Source organism: Manduca sexta, chromosome 17 (genome assembly GCF_014839805.1).
Source record: "Manduca sexta isolate Smith_Timp_Sample1 chromosome 17, JHU_Msex_v1.0, whole genome shotgun sequence".
Classification (NCBI taxonomy): domain Eukaryota; kingdom Metazoa; phylum Arthropoda; class Insecta; order Lepidoptera; family Sphingidae; genus Manduca; species Manduca sexta.
This window is the reverse complement of record NC_051131.1, coordinates 11,831,515-11,846,716: the sequence shown is the minus strand read 5'-3', so window position 1 is coordinate 11,846,716 and position 15,202 is coordinate 11,831,515. Positions and strand designations below refer to the sequence as shown.

The window sequence follows — 15,202 nt, the reverse complement described above, 5'->3', positions numbered from 1 at the left end:
TTGCACTTTCAAAGGTAATGGGAAATCATAATCATGTTGAATGATAGAGATACAATATGCAATTGATGTTTCCGTATCTAAAAAAATCGTAATATTACACATGTGCCCAATTTGACTGAATGTTTTACCGACACTCTGGCACAGACTAATAAAAATGTAAATAACTGTTTAGATTATTCATTTGCATAATTTCTTTGCGCGTTGAGTCATCGCCGTTTGGTTTTTTTGGTCAGATTTCAATTTTTTCTTGTTTGATCGAGCTGTTAATCATCGTTATACACGCGTTAATCATGCCTAGACATAATAACAGATAAGTACAATGTTTATGTTTGGGTATTTTTGTGATAATGAGAAGTTGGATAAAATTTGTTAAACTAACACGCGGTCAAAGTTCGTCCAATCAAATGTTTGGCTTCATCGTAGTTGGGAATGATAGTCAGGAAAACATTGAAGTATCGATACATTTCGAGGTTTAGAAATAACAAATGTAAATAGACAACTCTAATCAATTATGAAATTATAGAAATGACTCCCTAATTACTAATATATACATAGATTTTATACATTCCTAGAATCGCTCTGAATAAATATGAATCTAGCACACAAAAATATTTCCGTTGTGCACAAAAATCAGTTTCGTTTACAAGTACTAACTAATTAAAGCCCCATCGCTTACTAATTTATTTATCCTAAAACCTTTTAATCTTGAGGTTAAGGTTCAATTTGTTCTACCAAGTTAATCTATTGCGGCTTCTAGGTTCACTAATGACCCCTTTGATACTGTTGTCTTACTTAACGTCCAAAATAATACGCTGTGAGGTTGACGATAATCCTCCAAAGCCCAAATGTAGCCGTCGCAAGCTAGACTTTACGACGCCACTATAATTTTATTGCTGTTTTATAGTCGTCGATTATAATTTGCAACGTTCTTCGGGTTACGAAATGTTTTCGAGATGTAACCACGTTCGAGAATGAATTGAATGCTTTCAATATATTTGAAATTTTCAGAATAAATTTTGTGGCAGTGAAAATTTAATTAAACAGTGGAATATGGATAATTTTAAACTAATTTAGGCTGCAGTATTTATGCCAAGAAGGACGTCGTGGTAGTTTCACGTTTTTTTTTACATTTGATTCTTGTGTTCAATCCAAATGGATTGTTTTAATTCGCTGTCGCGGAGGTTTGTCAACATGTCGAGCAGATGTATCATAACAATCACTGCCAAATCTCGAATGGGTGCGAAGTCCGACTACGTCATATCGAGAATTTGCAAAATGGGCGATATATTGCGTAACATCGTATAAAACGTGTTTTGTTAAAACATGTTACATTGAGGTTTTATTTCGGTTTTATACCGGTCACGTGCGTTTATTTTAGTTTGCACACATTTCGCGCCGCGTTGGATACCTAGCGGCGCGTGGTTCGACCTGCCGCTGTTACTTTGTTCCCTAGGGTGAAATCCGTTCTAATAATGTCGGTGTGCAAATGTATTGTCTGTACAATGACGAGTCCCTTCAGAGTTAAGGCTATAAGTCTGGCGAACAATGTATTACTTACTACAAAGCTATTCCATAGGAAAATTGGATGTTGTATTGACGAAGAAGTATTTGAGACTCGCAAAACCGCAATGATAAATATGGTCGAGTTACGAGTAAAGCATCCAGTCCGTAAAATTATGGATTTTGTTTTATTTATTTCATAAAATTTCCGAGCTGTACTGAACGTAAAAACGGAATCATTTTAGAACAATTGTTAGTTGGCTGAGTCCCCAAACTGTAACAAATCACCCTGTATTTAATGCTTTTATTTGTAATAGAATACCAATGCATTAGCATATTCTGCTGTCAACATAGTCTCGCAAATGTGGCCAATAAAACTAAATCGCTATGGAAAACTAAAGTTAGCTAAGCAAGTAATTTTGTGGTGCAGATTAGCAAACTAATTTCAGCCGTGACTCATCCATTTATTTCAACTTTTCAACATTATATAGCGGATAGGTTTGCTGATACATTTTGCCAATGTTAATGCGTTTTGTAATAAAACGTTTATATATTTTATTGTGTCGTAACTTAATAACAATAATGAATACCATTAAAGGACATATTGTTCTGCCAAATAAACCTGATTCCAATCCTATGATAAAAATCTTGTCGTATGTATAAATATCTATATGGTTATAAAGTCTTGGATCGGTTATAACTAAACCAGACCCTGAAAGAATTTCTTCTTATCCTACAACATAATATCATGTATCAATGGCTTTGCATTGATCAAAAGCCGCAATATAGGTAGAATATAAAACTATACTACAGTTACTTGTAGGCATGGTTCACATAGTGATAAAATGGTAACATAATAACATGAATCGTTAACGCCGCTATCTGAGCTCATAATTGCGTTCCATTTGCTATATTGACAATTCAATTACGGGCACCAACTGCGTCTTAATCCATTAGAGGTTTCACCGTCTTCTCGTGGTACATTCTCAGCAGTAATCTCCTTATAAAAATAAAATTATGATGGTGTATCGGGGCTTCGTCTCTCAACACGTTTGCGTTAATGTGTGACGTGGGCGCTTCAGCTGGTTCACGGTCACGTTCACGGCCCGCATTGTTACGTATGCATAACTATGATCTATGTTGAGGTATGGAATTAGTCCATCGTCGCTGTAGGAGAATGAATCGCCGTTGATTCGTATAGATAAAGGGATATTGGTGTATACTGAATCCAAAACAAAATAAGGCGTCAGTCGGTAAAAACTGTACATAAATATGCGCATTTATTATTGTTCTTTTTAATAAGGTAATATATAGTAGGTGCTTTTTTCATAAAATATAATACGCGAGGGATAATTGGCTGTTTAATCTTTTTCTTCAAAATCCTAACTTCTATGTATAGATTCTTCTGTGCATATAAAACAATAGATAGGTACATTCTGAAACATTGTACGGCGGAGAATTTGCTGAAGATTTTCTTATCTCTTGTTGGTGCTGGTTTTATAGCTATTCTAAATTTGATAATTTTGTAACGATAACGTTTTGAGGTGTCCGATATGTATATCAAAATTTATTAGTGTATATGTGGAATGTTTTTATTGTTATAATAAAACTAGACACAAGAAGGTAGTTCATTATTTTTTTAATACATTTATGAAAAATCTGCCACCCAAAATGTAACGGAAAAATATTCTTCAAAATCTAGGCTACGAGTTATAAAACTTTGATATTTCTTGGTTGTCAAATAATGGGAATAGTAAGTTATGACGTCCCCGAGTGTCACTGGCCATAACGCTACGTGCATAAGAAAGAGATAATGCAATAACCTTACCACGCACCCACTTTGGCTCACAACAATGTTCTCAACACGAACTGATTTATTTTTTGAACCAATTTTGATGCATGTAGCATCAAATGTACATATAAAATAATGTACAAAATCACACATAGGAAATTACCCTATTACTGTTTACAACTTTGTTGAAAACAAGATTAGATTACATTGTCTCTGCTGATTTTATTTAATACAATAGATTACGCTAAGGTATATTTCTCACACTAGAATTTTGTAAAGGAATTGTATTTAAATAATAATTCAATTACAAACCTTAATACATCCATAGGTACATTCAGAATCTCCGTTCAGTTCATTCTGATAGTGGTTTGATGGATGACTTGTCAATATTGATCTATTAACATTTAATCTGCCATTTGACATATTAATGGAACTAAACGATGTGTAAATTTCACAGTTCGACGACGTAAATTTTACACATTTGTGCGTAACACAGAAAGTAATATGGACAAGACCATTATAAGACTAAAATCAGAGGCGGCCTTTCGGGGAGGCGAACCGAGCAACCGCCCGGGGCATCGCGCTTGCAGAGGCCTCGCGCGGTGCCTCGCAGGACCTTTTTATTACGTTCTTACCGACGAAACTGTTAAAACAGGGGAACGTTTTTTTACTCTGCCCGGGGCCTCGCGTCTGTTTCTTTTTGCTTTCGCCTGGGGCCTGGCGTCGTTTAGTGCCGCCACTGACTACACTAATGGATTCATATCTATTCATTAGAACGATTCACTGTAAAATAGAATATAAAGTGTCTTATCAATATTTAAATGAAGAAATTTACGAGTGCTAAGTAATAGGTGGTATTGGTCCGGTCGGTACCGATTCACTCTGGACTCCGCTAGACGTTTCTATGAGTCTCGTTTCACCCAGTTCGATTAGATGAGTATTTATTGCATAACTAAGAGTACTGTCAGTTATAAGTACGTGCAATTTGTCTATAGTGCGTTCTAGAATGTTGGTTAATTGCAATGATTTGAAATTAGATACTTCATCATATAAAATTGATTAATGAACATTTTATAAAGCCAGTTTGCGTTACATATTACGCGAAAAATAACACCTAGAGTAATTTGATAACAAACGTGGATTTTGTAATTTTAGTTAAGAAATGTATAGATTTCTAATTTGATAAATCAGATAAATTTATTACTATATTCATTAATCAAACACTGATAACACATTATGCCATTTCATAATATTTTGGTAATAATTCACTGATTATGAAAATCGATGAAGTAAGTATTTATATAACAGTTTCGCTACTAAATATGTGTTTTTTAAATAACTCCTTTTACTCCATCACCCAAAAGGATTTCTTGCAAGATATAAGTACAATAAAAGAAAAGTATAAAGAAATGTTATTTTAACAGAGAGTGTTCTTAAAATACGTATCTCGTTTCTCTGTACAAAACAGCTGTATTAATTAGCGAATATGACAAGATTTAGTGGAAGTCAACATAATATAATATAGAAAGTGTGCCAGTAATGCATGTTCGTGTCATTTGCCAAGTTTGACAACATGAAAACAATGGATTTAATTACAGACGAACGTATTTTTTTATGTGAATGTAACTTGTTTAATGAAAATTGTTGTGTTATTCAAATAGTTGTGGAATCGTTTCTCGAAAAAAGCTAATATCATAAGCATAGTGAGGCTAACTCCGTATTAAAGTTTATCTTCGGTCTGAACTTTCTTAATTACAATGCTGTAGAATATATTTCAAGTCCTATTCTACAGTCGTTTTTAACTCACTATAATAGAAATAGTTTTTCATAAATACGACACTATCTTTAAATTTAAATATGTATTTAACTCTTGGTCTCTCGTGGCTCGCCGGCGAGCCAAGACAGCTACATGACATTTGCGTGTGTCACGGGATTATAACCTTATATACTACATAATAAGGTTATTTTTCCGTCACACGCGTAGCTGTTTGACAAGTCATGACGGGTTAAAAAACTTCTCTCTAAGACATTGTTACATGGTCATAAAGGTCACAGAAAAGCCGATAGTTTTATCGTCTGCCATCAGTCATCACTATTTTATTTACTTTTGAATATGTCATGATACATTCATAATTTTGATATTCCCTGTCCGCAAAACAGTCATTATTACTGAAGTAGGCGCAAAATTACCGATAGCCAATGTCTAAAATTTTACAATAGGTACAGCTTTGCACACGTCCTTTAGATGTTCCCTAACCGTTGCCTGAAACAACGCCCATTTATGCCTCTATAATTACCACACAGAAAGCCGTCACGATTCCAATGAACCGCGACGTTTCCACATCGTTAACTGCATCTGTGCATTGATACAATAGATAAAACTGTAATTAATATCGTTTATGTAATATTAGTTGCTACCGTATATCATAGAATATGTTATTAAAGAATCATAAGTAATACTGTAATATTATGTGCTATCAATCACAATATACGTCCTTGCGGTATTGTTCCCCTAGGTCGTTTTGAATGGAATATGATCATTAAAGTACAATTAGAACTACTGGTTCCGCAAGTTACTACGTCAGCAGAAAATTCAGCAGATGTTGAATAATATGGTTTTCGTTAAGCTCGGAGTTTTGGACCAAAATTCACTATTCGGCTGGACGGACTAATCCTCCATCCGTCGGCATTTGGTTGACTAACGTGTAATTCCCGTACATGGGCTCTGGCTAATCTGTAGGCTTTCGATTCTGTGAGATTAAATAAATGCCGGTGTTTTATATAAACTGTTATCAATAGCTTCAAATTTCTGCGAGCTTACTCAAACAATAAATATATGGGATATAAAGCACTGACTTTACCAAATATATTATTACATCTTTTAACTATGCCGAAGTAAATTTGTACAACGGTATATTTATTTGTTCTAGTTGTGTTTATCTCTTAAAAAAATATTAAAGTGATTCTGTTACGGACTGTTTAGGATAATCATTGCAATTTATTCTTTAGAATGGTTTATTTTTGGGTTTGCTTTGTAATAATGTTTTTTCAATTCCAAGCAATCTCCTTCTATCTTGTATTATCTGGCCTCTACTAAAGACGATTTCCAGCTTAGTTTTGTAACTTGTTCTTTTTTTTTTTCGGTAAAAACCATTAGCCTTTTTACGATGACGTGTCAAATCATTTTCAAGGTTGGTGGCTTTCGTGTACTAAGCCACAAATATTTCAGGTCAACATCCCTCACGGTTGGAACAATAAGAGTTATCGCGAGTATTTACGAGTGTACACATTTTATGAAGTAAGTTTTCTCTGTGACGTATGTCCTCGTCGCGTAGTTATCAACAGATAACTGGCACGCGCATTGTTTAATTTTATTAATGTTTACTTATTTATATCAACACCAATTACGAACAACTTTATCACTAAAGACTTTATCACATTCTACTATAGTAATGTATATTATATACAGTGGTTGAATCACGTGTATGCGCTGTGACGTCAATGGTTTGAAACATCCCGGAATGACCTGCGTGGGTGTAATTGTTTGTGTTGGGTTTCAGTGCTTGAATATATTACCACGTCTTTTCAAAGTCAATGAACAAGCTTTTAGAGATGCTCACGCACATAAATACATGGATTTAGGTGTTATACATATTAGAATGTGTAGAACCAAAAAATTTATATGCGAATTTCATGGTTGATTTGTAGTTGGAACTTTACTTATTGCTGAGTATGTCATTACGCTAAAATCTGTTTCGTTCTTTAATTCAATGTCATTCAGTATTTTAAAGTTTTCATCAGAAATACAATATTATCGGTCTATAAAGTCGCATCAATCATCATTGATCTCATCATATTTATGCAGACATAGACATAGAGAATATCACTGATTCTCTCCGCCTCTAAACATTACGAATTGATGGATCTTTATGGATCGAATAAAATGTAACATAGATTACAATTATATAAGTGTTACTTCATGTGACTGATATGCCATCACCCCCTCTCAAGAGATTAAACTCAACTCTGTTCAGATAATATGTAGCCTGTCCTAGAAGTAGATACATTGTTTACGCTCTGTGTAATATTATGTACTGTACGTCTAATGGCTTTCTTACAATTTCCATAATGTAAAATCAATGCTATAATGGGGGTTATTGTCAAACTTACGACATTAACCCAAGGTCAAGGTGTCTGGCTTCGATCAACATTTGATCGAAGGTGTCTGGTGTCCCATTGATACGTACTCGTTGAAAATAATCACGTTCGACACAAAAGGTTGTAACGGTACAAACATTTGTTCCATAAATTTAGGGTCAGGGTGACCTCGCGCCGGTCTGCCGACCTTTAGACGTTTGCACGTTTCATCTTATTTAGATCGATTTCCATTGTTGAGTAATATAACAATAGCTATGTTTGTTTAGAAACATTTTGTAACATAATTTACTTTTGGTTCACGATTTAGACTTGAAAATAATTATTTGTTTCAAAGTTGTAACATTCTATTCAATGTAATTGGTTAGACGTTTTTTGCCATGCTGTCAGGGTATATTATATTTGCTGCTGGCATCTACCGTCGTGTACAAAATTAAGAAATGACTTCCAAGTAATTAAATGTGGAAACAGCGCTCATTTAGTTTTCAATAACCTGGATTGAATATGATTACAATTTTGTTAAACCTACCCAATGAGTTACTGGTAGCAGCGTGATGAATGATGATACGTAGACAATTTTCTTGTCCAAATTCAACGTCATAAACTGTAAAAATAAATCAGCGCAAGGCCATCGTCCTTTTATATCGCCTTTGCGGAAATACGAAATTTGGCTACCATTACTAGGTTGACATACAAACATAAACCCATTTTCCTTTTAAAATAATATTTTCTTGGAATTTTTAACAAAATAAATAAGATCAGATAAATTTACAAAATAAATTATACGTAAGAAATTAATTTTTGCATCGAGCCCCGTTTCGATATGTTTATAATCATGATAGATGTGTTTTAAGATCTGTTGAATACAGTTGATATTGAACAGAGATTGATTTTGATTATCAGAAACGCCGATAAGTGTTACAGGCGACATGTGCCAAAGGGAATGCAAGCGTTGCACCGCCGCGGCCGTGGCTCAGGCCAACGAGGGTGACAGCGGTGAGTCCTGTACCACCAGCTAGGGTATCGCTAAAGGATACATCGAATTTTACGTCTCAAAACGCTACTTCATAATATTGTAAACCAGTTTTATTAATTTCGTTAGGGTCATTGTTCTATCGCTCGTTAGACTGGTCATCATCATTATGTGACGCTTGTCCATTGTCTCTCAGTATTTTATTATCGAAGGTAATTACTGTATTTGATTTCTTTCATTATTTTAATTGATCGTCATAAGCCACTGAGCATGAGTTGTTTCGAATCATTTGTAAATGTTAAAGCGCCCGCAAGATGCATTAGTGGAATGATTTGTATTTTTTTGTTGATTGTGACTTTTCAGTAGTAAATAACCGAAATTAGTAACCTATGTTTTTTTAAACCTTTTTACGAATATAAAAGATTCACACGATCGAGCCTACATCCTCATCCATAGTTACATTTGTATGGTCAGGTACTAACATAACGTCATCTGCTACGTTATTATTTTGTGCTGTCTCATTAGGCACGTCAAGCATTTCTTTATTGTTTGTATAAATTTGTTGTACTTACAGTAAGTAATTTAAAAATGCGTTTTCTTCCACTAACTTAAGATATTTTATTGCTCGAACAATCAAAAACGTCCGAAAATATCAATGTTAAACAATCAAATCGAAACATTCCGTTATATTATTAGTCTTTTTTAATACCGTTCATTATACAATGAACAGTAGTTAGGTGCGCAGTTTGGGAACTTGCCAGTAACCGTATTTAACCACACAGCACCCGGCTTATAATAAGATTTTTGTAAAATAATACACCAGTGTCTATTTTAACAAGTTCTTTAAGATTTTCTTCAGCTGTCACGGATGTCTAGTTATTGTCATTACTGTCACTGAACTTGCATTGTGAATGATCGTCATGACCAACCTTTCAATAGCTGACGTCACTGGAGGCGTGTTGGTCAATGTCCATGTGTGAACGTTGCCAACTTTCAAGCTTGTAGGCTATTGTATAAAAAAACACGCCAGCGCGTGATTCCAAATGTAACGCAGAATTTATAAAATGTGCGCCGTAAAATTTATTCAAAATATTTTTAGTTAAAATTTAGCACTTTGCTAATGCTTTGGCTACACAAAAGTCTCTTGTAAATTACGTAATGTGTGTGACTTTTTATTAAAATTAATAATGATAAACTACATCTATGGTGTAGTGAATTGGTAATACCCATGTGTTAATATTTCAGGGTACACAATAAATTAATGCGAGATAATATCGTATACACGATTTAGAAATTAAAATTTGTTTATGAATTACTTGAATAAATATAAAAGCCAACTAGACTACAATTCGGCGTCGCCAATTTTGTCTAAATAAATATTTTCTTTATATTGTCACTAGCTTGACGTTGAATAAAGTAAATTTGTATTGTGCACGTCATTCGACAATCATTTTACGTCGAAACAAAACACGCGATAAAAATATAAACCGTTTCGTTATCTACATCTACCTGTCTTTACGTACCTCAGTACAGTATTTTATTGTCCAAAGTATTCTAATCCTTGACAGGTCAACGGAGATATTAAGATTTCTCTTTAAATTCCCGTGCATGAATACTATGGCTTCAATCCTATTTTAGTCATTGTTTTTTTTTTTAATTGTTTCAATTTTCTATTTTTTTTAATATTTTGCTGTCTACACAAATTCAATCATGTTTCTATGTTTTAATAAAGTTTCGGCTTACGTAGTTTTACAGCCAACCTTGACATCCACCGCCTTGGGAATATTTGCGCCCGATGGCACTGTTCTAACAGCTTATATTAATTATTATATATTTAGTGCCACTCTTCTCATTAATTATATTTCTGATACTTCTGTCACGGCAGGGGGAAAGCAAACATGAATGAGCGTCAAATCTCGGAAAGTGTGAGATCACGATTTATATGTAATGTTTGAATAAATATTTAAGAAGTCGAAGAATATATGTATAGATAAGTAATTTTATATCTAGCAGGGTTATATAATGTCATCGACACATCAAAGTTTGCACAGACTTTAATATCCGCAGATAACATTTGTCGCGACCTGTCGTCGCGTCGCGCGGGTCCTCAAAACATTAACCAATTCGAACCGGCTTTCTCTGATACGATATCGTCTACTACACGCGCCATTTTATTTTTCTATTTAACTTACGGAAAAAATGTTGTTACTAGATATGATGCTATCGTACATTAAATAGAACGCTGAATTTCAAATAGTCTTAAACACCCTACGGTCCATGGTACGGAGTATGAACGAGCGAGACCTTTAGCAATTCAATCGTAATTTCGTTGTATACAAAAAAAAACCTCATTCGTTTTTGTTAAAAGAAGGAAATTGGATTTTCAACATTGTTTCCTTGTGTAAATGGTTTATCTTTGCAGTTGACAAATTGCATTTTTGCTACGTTTTTTTGCATACCTAAACCACATTCTTTTAAGGACAAATTTACCAAGAAGTTTTCTTACCTTATTCAAAACTTATTAATTTTACTTTATCGTTTCAAGAAAATCCCATGCGGGCGTCCGCGTAGCACAAAAGGTTTTAAACAGACTTTAATTGAAATGATAATTTTAGAGAGACTTATATTATCGCAAAGATTTGTGCAGATTTACTTATAAGTATTGCAATTTTTTTGGCTCGCCCCAGCTGCGTCGTCACGTACACATTTTTTCAGTGCCTCGTAAATCATTTGTGTCGTCGTAAAGGCGGTCTTCCAACGTCACAACTCTTAAATTTTCATAGTCGTCCATTCGTTTTATCTAGTTTTTGTGAGCCCAGTTCCGGTTTTTCCTGATGCGTTATTAGTAAGCTTGACATAAAAAAAAAATAAAGTAGCACGTGCATTTATTCCGATAAATGCTACGGGATCGTTGGCAAGTGGCTCGAAATAAAGCGAGATGAGAGTGATTGTCTTGGCTGTCGCATCGTCCCAGCTGCGATTCAAAAATATTTTCGCGCAAATTTTTAAAATAAAGCACCCGCGCCACCGACCTTCTCGTACATGGAATCGCGTACGTTCAGGCTATTTCAGTCTTCCTGGCTCCTAAAAATGATTATTTATACATCCGCAAACGTACGTCTGCTCGAATTAGTAAGTTAAAACTAATGCATGAAACGATTATTCGTTTGGAAACATAATATTAGCATATTTCGAATGTGTTACGAAACGAATCAGTTCAATGCGATTTACAAAACATGACGTGGACACGCTCGAGTCGTCTTACGCTAACAGGATCCTACCAGATACATAATTAGCGTGCATTAATGATACAACAGTTGTGATGAATTACTCGCGTTGCAACTCCGTAAGCCGAGAACATCACTAACAGCGTGTAACTACCGGCACGCGCCGGAATACCCTCGAAATGTTACTAGTTTACTTAATAGGCTAGTGGAGTCATATCTGCCATTATTCTAGCTATAATTTAGGGATATATGTTTGTAGTAACTAAAATTGATCGAGGCGTCATTTGACATGAAGCACGATCTCGCACTTTTTTTTGTATGTATGGGGGTCATTAACAGTAATTTGTATGTGATAATGTATATTCCGTGTCGTCGGATGTATCAATCGTAGAATTGGCTCCCCGTCATGTGACACGAGCTGTTGAAAAATAATTTGAAACAGTTAAAATCGGCGAGACAATATTTGCCAAAACACTAAACAATTTGTCACTTTAAATGGTTTTATGTAGTTACATTTATCTCGGTATTTGAAATTTTCTATTGAAGTGCCAAATTAAATTAATCCCATTGGAACGAATGTGGGATTTTATTATATTAAAGCTCTTGAAATTATTTGTAATGGGGTCCGCGTCTAAACAAAAACTATGTTTATGACGAATGTGTAATGTCCGCTTGCAAAACATTTGCATTAAATCTTAATAACACATTATGAATGGAATACTTAGCAATAAATCAACTCTCGCCTTCCTTGGCACGTGTTCCCCTGGAGTTGCAAACACAGCGTAGACAATGACTGCATTTATTTGACTGTGTGCACATTGGGGAACTATTATAGCATCCATAACCTCATTGCCAGACGCAGTTCCAGACATTATTTCATCAATGTTTTTTTATTTATTTTAGTAATTGTCGAAGTACTTATCGTCTTCTTTGTCTAAAGGTTGCGTTTATAAGCAAAAATCAGAGGAGATGCAGAACTCAAAAGTATTGACTCGTTTCCTAAGTAAAAGTTTATGTTGGTTAATCGGACACGACTTGCCGCGGGATTAGATCCCTCAAAGGGCATAAATGACATTCTGCTTGATTAATACTTAGGAAGCGGCCGGACCTTAGGACTAATCAAATCTATTTTGCTCCATGTGTAAAGAAACGTGTGTTACGCTGACTCCACACGAGTGAAATAGATGGAAGTAGATATTGATCCCTAACTGATAAAGTACTTTTGGTCATTATTTCCTGAAGTATAATACGTAATTGAGAAAGTTGTTGTAACATAAGTGTGTAGTGCTCCAACCATGGTATTCTGACTTTCCAAACATTGCATTACGTGCGTGTGCATGAGCAAGCAGAACTCGTAGAACCAGAATATAAACTGGAATATTGCTTGATAACTCCTTATCCGTTCAAACGTATGCAGCTTTATTGGGATTCCGTTGGGGCATACTTTAAATCTTAAAATCCCCTCGTTTTTAGGTTGAAGAAGAAAATATTCTCTCTTTGTATGATAGAACTTTGCATCATAGGCATATTAACTGCTCCAATTGAGTTCTTTGTTTATTATTTGTGTGGTGTATAAAATAAAGTTAACTAATTAACCGATTTGTGGTAATCTACTGTATGGTATTTGTGGTTATAATATGTTAAATAAATAAAGTAAATTCAATGTATTACTATTCCAGGATACATTCGTTGTATTAAATCATTTTTATGACGTAACGCTATAAATTAAGATCCCAGGATTGAGCGGTTAATTAAAGACACTTGGCGGAATCAATTTATTTTGATAGACTTGCAGCATAATATATTGCTGCATAATATGCAGAAATATACCATATCTGTTACGAGCGAACTCAGATTAAAGCTGCATTATTTCATTTTTTTTTTCACTAACTATACCTACAATGACCATACGAGATATATTCGTCAGCGCCCTTCTCGGCAACTACATAAAGATAACAAAAGTTGGCTTCATTTCAAGAAATTGCACCCTAGGTTGCTCGTAATGTAGTTTTAGATTGGTGTTGTATATTGTTATTTGCTATTTCTGATATATAACAGCCTTCTTCAAACTGCGGTCAACTGAGATATTTTTAGAATTACAATCCATTATAATTTCTCTATCCACAAGTTTCGCAAATATAACAAAATCTCATTAAATGGACTCGATGTTATTCCATCTTTAAACTAGGTCACTGATTGAATTTTTATTACTTTTCTTTATTAGAATCGATGACAATATCGTGATGGTTTTTATCGTGACTATTCCGTGTTACTGTTTTTTATCTACCTTCATATTACATCATTTGAAACTGTCTTTCTAATAGTGACTTTAGATTCTAGGAATATAAAAAAATATATATTTATTCCTTTCTAACTTCTTTTTATCAAAGTTTAGAACGAGAAATATGTGTACCTAATATTATTTACACAACTCATGTCCATTTGGGTTACAATATCAGTCAATATTCTAGGTACATAGTCAAACATGCGGCCAAATCTAACCGCAAACGATGTCTACGCACAATCTAATGTCGCCGATACAGTGATATTGTCTGCTTGACTATGTAAATAGATACAGTGTCACACGTCGTTTTATGCATAAAGTCATTAATTTTAATGAGAGTTATTACAATGTTGGAGACCGCTCAGTTAAACGTTGCACGCGCTATATTTAACGACATCCTCATCTACTTTGAAGACAGTAATAAAACAATTTGTAGAAAGATCTTAGTTGTCGTCTTGTGTCGGTGTCTTTTCCTGGTTAGAAGATTCGGTTATGGAAATGCATCTGTCGCTGTCGCAATATGTAGATTGAAAGGTGGCTCGCTGTAACTCGTTTTTGCTTTTACACAGTGCTCTTATCGACTGGCAACGGGCATTTCAAGAAATTTCTTGATCAGAAAACTCCTTTGGTATCTTAAAACTTGTTATACCGTCTGTCCCGATTAAACCAAAGGGCAGCAGTCGTCGAACCAGAAACGACATCTATTAAGTGTATTTATAAAGTGTAACTGATCCATTCGTTCACCAACCTGTTCTAGTGCAGACCAAATGTATTATAGGGAGACCTAGCAAACAGCACGAATAACATGGTTGTAACTGTAAATCATTCGTATGTTAATATATCAAATTGTTCCTTATCTAGCTATGAGCTTGTTTTTAGATTAAACGGGGATCAGTATACTTCCACGTACAGGTCGATAAACATCACAAGCTTTTGGAATTCTTACAGAGTGCTCTCTAATATGGGTTGCCATCCGCTGTCTTTCTCCGCTCTTTAAGCAAGCTATAATTCATATTAACGGACACACATAGATTCGGTACAGAGCAATATAGATACTTTAGGGATAGGAATGTATTGAAATTCTCATGAACCATTTTTTTTCTAAAAATAAATAATGTAGAGTTGTCAGTAGTTAAATGAAACGCATACACAGTTAACTTTTATTAGTATTTACGGTCATTTTTATGGGCATATAATTACTATTCTTATACTAATTGGCGGTAATTGACCTTGCATTGAAATGAAATATTACTCTCGTTGCAGTCCCGTTG

At 34.5% G+C, this 15,202-nt stretch overlaps 1 protein-coding gene across 2 annotated transcripts in view; it reads left to right on the top strand.

The window, feature by feature from the left end:
- The window catches only part of LOC115449355 (TRPL translocation defect protein 14), a 34,656-nt gene that overhangs the window by 3,400 nt on the left and 16,054 nt on the right, over window positions 1-15,202 (top strand). The window lies entirely within an intron of this gene.